The 9,300-nt window shown below is 35.9% G+C and overlaps 1 pseudogene; it reads left to right on the top strand.

Annotated features, from left to right (window-relative positions):
• Positions 1-412: 412 nt before the first annotated feature.
• On the top strand, positions 413-5,975 carry LOC148947314 (ATP-binding cassette sub-family F member 1 pseudogene; annotated as a pseudogene).
• The last annotated feature ends 3,325 nt before the right edge of the window (positions 5,976-9,300 follow it).

Genomic DNA, 9,300 nt, shown 5'->3' with positions numbered 1-9,300 from the left:
TTAAGAAATCATCATAAGTAAAAATTTCCCATACCAGGAATCAAACTCTAGCAAATTGGATGAGATCCAGTTATCCTAAAAACTAGACCATTTAGGTAGGATATATTAAAATTTCTGATTAATGAAGTTTATGTTAAAGAACAATTAATGGACTTAGGATCGTATCTTACAATTCCATAGAATGATCGTCTCTTACCGTTCCAGTTTATAATTAGGCTTAGTGCTCAGACACCATAAATATTTTTGCTGTTTAGGCATGGTTTTTAAGTAAGTACTGTTTTGCGATTCCGCCGCCGCAGCGCTACGGTTGGCGTTCTGTGCATGCGCGTTGGTTATCTACATCTCTTGTCTACGCACTGACGCCATTACAGTCTGATTCTTCATTGTATACGTTGTTTAGTGAGTGTTTAAGATGCCTCCGACAATCGTGATTCCCGCCGAATCTGAAGTACGGGCTGTTATTCGATTTCTTAGTGCTAAAGGCGTAAAATCGATCCATATTCGTCGTGAGATCTGTCAAGTTTACGGACAAAACATTATGAGTGATGGAATGGTAAGGAAATGGGTGAGAGCATTTAAAGATGGCCGCACAAATGTGCATGATGAAGAACTGAGTGGACGTCCTTCAGTCTTTAATGAAGAGTCTCTTTAATGAAGATTTGGTGCAGAAAGTGGAAGAAAATGTGAGAGAAAACAGACGCTTTACAATTTCATCAATATGTGACTGGTTTCCTCAATATTCTCGTAGTGTCTTGTATTGCATTGTGTTGCATTGCGTCTTCAAGACGATAACGAAGTCAAAACAGTTGTGATACAGTAGTTAACAAGTCAGACGGCAGGATTTTATGAGGAGGTATACAAAAACCGGTGCCACGTTATGACAAGTGCCTCAATATTCACGGAAATTATGTAGAAAAGTAGATTAAGGTACAAGCTTTCATGTAAAAATAAAATTATTGCGATATCTTTGCACGTCTTTTTTTAATTCCAAAACGGTACTTACTTAAAAAACATGCTATAATAAATACATAATAAATAATGCTATAATATGAGCATAAATATGAGCATAATATGAGCATAATGCTATAATAAATACATGAGCAAAAATACAATAAAATAATCTACCAAGCCTGAAACTACCACAAATCAGCATCGATAAATAAATGAAACCAAAAAAAAAAACAGAAATTATAATAAATAACCGAGTCAACCTCAAAATGAACAGAAATTAAAACGAGTGGGCTCAAAACCCCTATGCCTTGCCAAGGCCAGAACATAATTTGTACTTTACTGGAAAAATATAACTGTTTTAACTTTTATAACTTTAATAAATCAAATAATACTAACATTTTGACTACTAAATATATGTAAATGTATATTAAACTGGCAATGCAAATTCATTTGTATGATGCAAATGTCCCCAGGGCATAACTTACAACCCTTGTCCTGAAGGCTGTGGGGGAGTGTCTTTCTCAAAACATAATTTCTATCTGCAAATCAACTACGCTGAAAAAAATGGCTATCTCAAAATTTTCATTGGATGTGTTTGGGAAAACGGTGGGCGTTGATGGGGTGTTGGTTGTCTTCCAATCACTTTCGACTATTAAAAAGGGCACAAGCCACTCCAATTTCTAATCAAATGAGCCCTTTTCGAAGTTTCTACCACAATTCCTTTGATACGAAGTGCCGTGGTCTAAGACCAACCCCCCCTCCCCCCTAAAAAAAAATACATTTTGCCAGCATCGTTCTTTATTTAGGTAACGTGATTGCGCTGCCTATGATAGTTCAACACACTTATTTTCGCTATTTTCCTTGGTAACTCATCATAGGTAAAAAATATCCCGTACCAGAAGTCGACCGCGGTACAACTCGGTTAGAAGTAAATCCTAGCCACTAGACCATATAGGATATATTAAAACATTTGATTAATGAAGTTTATGTTAAAGTTACATATGAATCCATATAGTTTTAATATCCAGGTTGCAGCGGTAATAAAGGGGTAATTTAGTAATAAACGATAACATCCAATACTAAGAAATATACAATGGCCCATAGCTGATAAGAATAGTGTCAGATCGAAACACAAAGTACACTATTAGAACCGCCTTGTCCGAAACTCCTACATATGAAACTTACAATTTCTTGGCTTGAAAAACAAAGAAAATATGTTGGCTTAACAAAGAAAAACAAAAAATGGGCTAGAACAACAACACTCTGTATTGACAGAATAGTTTTTGTCTTTGTTTCTCCTCTTCTGCTCAGCTTGCTGGGCACTGGAAAATTAAAGAGTTGTTTAATGGCTCATTTTAAAGGTAATTGTATATTATCAATTTTTTATAGTAAAGAAAAAACTGTAGAGTAAAGAAATACGAGTCCATAGTGACTGAAATATTGTGTTCGGCATTTTTCAGGTTGTAGTGGTAGCTCACAACCTAGTAAGAGACAATAACGCCCAATACTAAGATATACAGTAGCCATTTTTCCTAAAAATAGAGTTTGATCGAAATACAAAGCATACTATTAGAGTCACCTTGTGACTCTAATACACACCTTGTCACCTTGTGAGCGTCACCTTGTGACGCTCTTGAAGTTGCAGCGGAATCGTTGCTTGTCAATGAACGAACGAATGAAAGTCAAGCCGACGAATTTAATAACAGAAAGAAGAATGATCTCAAAAATGCCAACAAGGCTAAGAAAATTAGAGTAGATACAAAATCATTTCAGTCTAAGCTACCAGTTAATGTTGAAAAAGTTGGTCAAAATAAGAGGAAAAAAATGAATGAAGAAATAAAAAAAGAACGGCTTGTCAATAACAAGGAGTTACAGAAAGAATCAGAGGAAATGAAGAGTATGTCTAATATGAAGGAGGTAGCTGAACCTGCCGAAGAAACCATAGCTGCCAAAAGTATGAAGAGACAGGAGGCAACTGCATTAAAAGAATATGCTCAAAAAATGACAGGACTGGTGATAGATGTAAAGAAAGAAAAAAATCTTTCTGAAAAAGGCGTAGGTCAAAATTATAAAAATACAAAAGACAATTTTGTGGATCAATGGAATGTGTTCACCTCATTTGAAAAACGAGTTAACGATGACAAGCTCATAAAGAAATCTGTCAAAGCAAAATCAAATGAAAATGCTAAGAGAGCTGCGAAAAATTCAAGGGAATATAATGTTGACATCGAACAAAGATTAGCACGACCTGGGACAAAAGAAAAAAAAAGAAGAAAACCTCCCTGAAAAAGACGTCAGTGCAAAATTGAGGAAAAATGCTAAAAAAGCATCTGCAAAACATGAAACTACTAAAAAAGAAAAACAAGCGGAAAAGACACCAGTTGCCGAAAATTTTGATGAGGAAGGACTTCATAAGGAATTTGAAGAAGTTGAGCCTAAGAAATTTGACTCCAACTTACCAAAACTACCGCATAAGGATAAAACGATATTTAAAAAACAACAGGGCAACATATCAGGTGAAAAAAAAGTTGACACCGAACAGAGATTAACGCGACTGAAGAAAGAAGCAACGAAAGAAGAAAAAATCCCTGAAAGAGTCATTAAAGAAAAATCAAGGAGAAATTCCCAAACAGCTGCTGTAATTTCTACAACTTCAAAAAAAGAAAAAAAAGAGGAAAAGACACCAGTCGCCAAAGATTTTGATGAGGAAGGGTTCGAGGAAAATTTTGATGAGGATTTTCAACAAGCTGAGCCTCAGAAACTTCAAACCAACATACTAAAGCTCTCGCACAAGGATAAAAAGAAATTGAAAAAACAACAGGCAAACGATCAAAACAAAATTGCAGCATCAAAAATGGGAGATGCCGGCCATAGTACACTTGACGAAACCTTTTCGCTTTTGCTTTCACAACAATCTTCTAAAAGCCGAGGAGCATTAGAAAGTGCCTTTGATATTAAGGTTGACATCGAATAGAGATTAACACGACTGAAGAAAGAAGCAACGAAAGAAGAAAAAATCCCTGAAAGAGTCATCAAAGAAAAATCAAGGAGAAATTCCCAAACAGCTGCTGTAATTTCTATAACTTCTAAAAAAGAAAAAAGAGAGGAAAAGACACCAGTCGCCAAAGATTTTGATGAGGAAGGGTTCGAGGAAAATTTTGATGAGGATTTTCAACAAGTTGAGCCTCAGAAACTTCAAACCAACATACTAAAGCTCTCGCACAAGGATAAAAAGAAATTGAAAAAACAACAGGCAAACGATCAAAACAAAATTGCTGCCGGCCATAGTACACTTGACGAAACCTTTTCGCTTTTGCTTTCACAACAATCTTCTAAAAACCGAGGAGCATTAGAAAGTGCCGTTGATATAAAGGTTGAAAACTTCTCAATTATCGCACGTGGCGTTGAGATTTTGTCAAATGCTACACTGTTAGTAGCACAAGGGAGAAGGTATGGCCTTGTTGGTCAAAATGGAGCTGGTAAGACAACATTGCTTCGTCATATTGTTAAGAGAAAACTTCAAATCCCCCCTCATATTGATATATTACTCTGTGAACAAGAAGTTTTAGCGAATGAAAAAACACCAGCTCAAATCATTCTAAGCGCAGACACTGAACGCTGTAAACTAATGGCCGAAAAAGAAAAACTTGAAAAGTATCAAGAAAAGAGTCAGAAATATAATTTAGAAATTGCAGAAAGACTTAAAGAAGTAGATGGCGAATTAAGAGCTATCAGAGCTGATTCAGCAGAACCCAAAGTCCGTCAACTTCTTGCTGGTCTTGGATTTGATGCTCAAATGCAAAACAGAGCTTCAAAAGACTTCTCTGGTGGCTGGCGTATGAGAGTTTCACTCGCACGAGCCTTATACTTAGAACCGACTCTTCTGCTGCTCGATGAACCTACAAACCACCTAGATATGAATGCAGTTATTTGGCTTGATAACTACCTTCAAAGATGGAAAAAAACTTTGGTGATTGTTTCTCACGATCAAGAATTCTTAGACAACGTCTGTACAGACATTATTCATTTAGACCAAAAAAAATTAAATTATTATAATGGGAATTATTCCCTTTATAAAAAAAATGGCTGTACAAAAAAGGAAAGAGATTCAAAATGAGTATGAAAGGCAACAGAAGAAATTAAAGACAATGAAAGCCCAAGGAAAGTCAAAACAACAAGCTGAATCGAAACAAAAAGGTGTACTTAAAAGGAAAAAAGAAAAAAACAAGTCGAAACTGACCATTGACGAGGACGCTAGGGCTCCTGAATTAATTCAAAAACCTAAGGAATATATAGTAAAATTTTCCTTTCCAGATACTTCTGACCTGCGATCTCCTATTCTTGAAATGCGTGACGTTACATATGGATGGATGCCAGATAGACTCCTATTTAAAAATGTAAACTTTAGTATTGATATGGAGTCACGTGTGGCAATCATGGGACCAAACGGTGTGGGAAAATCCACGTTTTTAAAGTTACTTATTGGTGAAGAAACACCTCAAAAAGGAAATGTATATAAAAATAATCGTCTAAAGATTGGAACATTTAGCCAGCATTCAGAAGAGCACCTCACTGCTGATGAATCTCCCACAGAATATCTAATGCGCCACTTTGATCTACCAAATGAAAAAACAAGAAAGGCCTTAGGCACAATAGGTCTCGTATCGCACGCCCACAGTATTAAGAATAAAGACCTATCAGGTGGACAGAAAGCTAGAGTTGCCATAGCTGAGTTATGTCATACTGCCCCGGATGTGTTGATCCTTGATGAACCAACGAATAATCTTGACATCGAATCTATAGATGCGTTAAAGGAAGCTATTAATGCTTATAAAGGTGGTGTTGTAATTGTCACTCACAATGAACGACTAATAAAAGATTTTACCCTCTATGTTATTGAAGATCAAACAATCAAAAAGATGCAGGGCAATTTTGACAATTACAGACAAAAAGTATTAGAGGCCTTAGGGGAACAGATTAATAATCCTAGTATTGCTGCCAAAGAAGCAAATCAATATCTTTAGTTGCAAAATTAATTATTATCAAGATACTGTATAGATTACAACGCATCTATGTGCTATTGATTTAAGTACCTGGCTTTGATTTGTTTTCAAATGGTGCATTGCCTGTTACGCAAGGAACCTGCATCTGTAGGATTATATATACCTTCATTTCATGGATAATTCTTCTGGGCTTGGTATGTTTTGACGGGCGTTTTCGGGCTGAAAAACCTCTTCCTAGCTGATTTATCTATTATGGGCTGCCTCCCCATAGTAGCATATTATTTGTAGGCATGAATGTACAATTAGTCGGAGGCAATAGGCTCGAGATTTTCTATGCAGGATTTTGACTCTTGTTGATAGAAGAGCATCGCCAAGTGCTGAAAACCATGTTGTGACCAAGATGGTTCCAGGATTGCACAAAGCCCTCATTCATGGAGGTCCCAGGGACTTCTTGCTGTCCGGTTCTAAGCTGGCTTAAGCACATCGGTGTAGACTTGAGAAGATATGTGATCCCCGTCCTGCACTGGTATCCGAGATCACTGCTTTTCCTGAGGCGAAAATAATTTCAATCATTTAAAGAACATGAAAATTAGAACTTGGAATGTTACGACGTTAAAAAAGGACTATCGTATCGACATTTTGACTGACGAATTCAGACGATTCGAACTGGATTTATTAGGAGTTTCAGAAACTCATATCCCAGGGGTAGGAAGTATGAAATTAGGTGATATAGAATTTGTTTACTCGGGTAGAAAGGATGGGGTACATAGACAAGGAGTAGGGCTCATGATGAATAAGGAACCTGCTAAGTCTTGTTTAGACTGGGAAGGTATTAGTAATAGAATACTAATTGCTCATTTTGTGACTAAAAAGTTCAGAGTATCAGTTATAGCTGTATATGCCCCTGTAGAACCGACTGACCGAGATACTAGGGACTCAGATGAATTTTACTTACAGTTACAGAAGCAAATAGACAGGATTCCGGGTAGACATATAATGTTTTTACTGGGAGATTTAACGCCCAGGCTGGTAGAAATAGGGATAGATGATACCCTAGCCTAGGTAAATTTGGTGTAGGAAAAGAAGACAGTAATGGATAAAGACTTTTGCAATTTTGTAGGCATAACAATCTAGTTATGACCAATACGGTGTTTGGTCATAAAATGGCTCATAAGTTAACATGGTATTCACGTTATGGTAACACGTGACAGCAAACCTTATTGATTATGTTATTATAAACCGAAGACTAGCAGGATCAATACAAGATACTAGGGTATATAGGAGTGCCGTCATTGATGTTAAGAGTAAAGATCACCTTCTAGTAGTGTCAAGGGTTAATTTAAAGCTGGAGTATCGGAAAGGTAACACCTTCCGGGAAGTTATGATGTTGGTAGACTCCAGGATAAGAATTCGAGAGAAAATTTCCAGGAACAGTTGAATACTAAACTTGCGAGTTTAAAATTTGATAAAATGTGGAAGATGGTTGGAATAATATTAGAAAAATAATTTATGAAGTTGCTAAAGGTATCTTAGGGAAGAAAGCTAGAACTGCAGCTAAGAATATTAGTGAAAAAGCTTTATGTTTTATAGAAAGGAGAAAGGACTTGTGCAAGAATTAACTTAGTAATGATCATACGAAAACAAAAGAAATATAAACAAAATAAAGAAAATATTAAAATATGAACTAAAGAAGTGTGAAATAAAAGCCATAGATAAAATTACCGAGGATCCGGAATATTTAGCTAGATGGCATTACAGTAAAATATTGTACTGACATGTTAACAAATTGAGAGCGAGTAGTCAATGCGGACTTGGCTCAGTTAAAGATAAAAATGGGGCCACAATTAGCTACAAGGAAAAAACTAGAGAGATGGGCCGAAAATTTTGAGAATTTGCTTAACCGAGATAGAGTTGAATGAAAAGATATAGAGGAAAATGAAAAAGTTTGTGACACCTTGGATGTGAAGGAAGATTTGTTTTGTGAGGAGGAATTAGTGACAGTACTAAAAGGACCAAAAAAATAATAAGGCTCCTGGTGCTGATAGGAGGGTAAATGAGGTTCTTAAATATGGTGGCTCTGAGGTTAGAAATAAGTTACTGAAGATTATGAATATGATTTTTGAAAAAGGGGAAGTACCTAACGAATTTAGGAAAACTTTAATTAAGCCACTTTATATGAAAGGAGATAAAAGTGAGTGTGGCAATTATCGAGGGATTAGTCTGGTCTCTGTAGGTAGTAAATTACTTAGTAATATGATACTTTTTAGACTGAGAGATGCCGTAAACAAAGTTTTAAGAGGAGAACAGTGCGGTTTTCGAAACGGTTGAGGATGTGTCGACCTAATTTTCACTCTTAGGTTAACAATTGAGAAGTGCCTGAGTTTTCAAACACCTTTGGTCCTCAGTTGTAGAGATTATGAGCAAGCGTTCGATTCTGTTGATAGAAGGGCTTTAGTAAAGGTTTTATCCTTGTATGATATACCAGACAAATACATTAAAGTGATTAGTGGTATGGATGACATAATTTCAGCATGGAATTACGGGGATGAGGCATTAAAAGGCTTTTAAGAAGATCTTAATTGTTTTTTTTTTTGGGGGGGGGGTTTAAAGTTTACTGTTGAATTAAAAGAGAATGGGAAACTTCCTCTTCTTTATGTTCTCTTTTAAAAAAATGAAAATAGTCAGGATTTTTAAATTAGCAGAAAATTGGCAAATATCAACAGATTTTTGTCTTATAGTTACGGTTACGCTCGCCAAGTAAAATTTGGTTTGGTCATTTCTTTGACTGACCGTATCTTTAGTATTTGCTCTCCAAAATTCTTTGACGAGGAGCTGTCTTTTCTAAGAAAATACTAATAAGCAACATGTACCCAGAGTGGTTAATTAACCAGACTTTTTCAAAGAGAAGAATAAGTTTTCTAGAGATTTCTAAGGAAGTTTTGGAAACAATTCGGGAGAAAGATGTTTTTTGTTCCTTACCATATGTACCGGGCTAAGTGAAAAACTCAAAAGAATTTTACAGAGTAATGGTCTAAGGGTAGATTTAAAGAATAATGATACTTATGGTAGTTTTATAAATTCTAGGAAGGATCTAATTTCATAGGGGCAACAAAGATGTTTTAACAGATCCCATGTACTTGCAGAAGCTCATAATCGGGGCGTTCTAACCAGAATTTAGAAATGAGATTATTCCAGCTTAAAGAATCTTTTTCTTCGGCTTTAAAGCAAGATTCTAAATCTGAGGATGTTGCTTCAGCCTTCTCAGAACATATTTTCAATTTTCCAGACCATTTTATTTTGTTCGAGAACTTTTATTTTATCGTCATGGAAAGGCAGTGTGGTCTTC

Source organism: Artemia sp. Qi Xiang Cuo, chromosome 11 (assembly GCF_049724085.1).
Source record: "Artemia sp. Qi Xiang Cuo chromosome 11, ASM4972408v1, whole genome shotgun sequence".
NCBI lineage: Eukaryota > Metazoa > Arthropoda > Branchiopoda > Anostraca > Artemiidae > Artemia > Artemia sp. Qi Xiang Cuo.
This window is presented reverse-complemented; position numbering and strand designations above follow the sequence as displayed.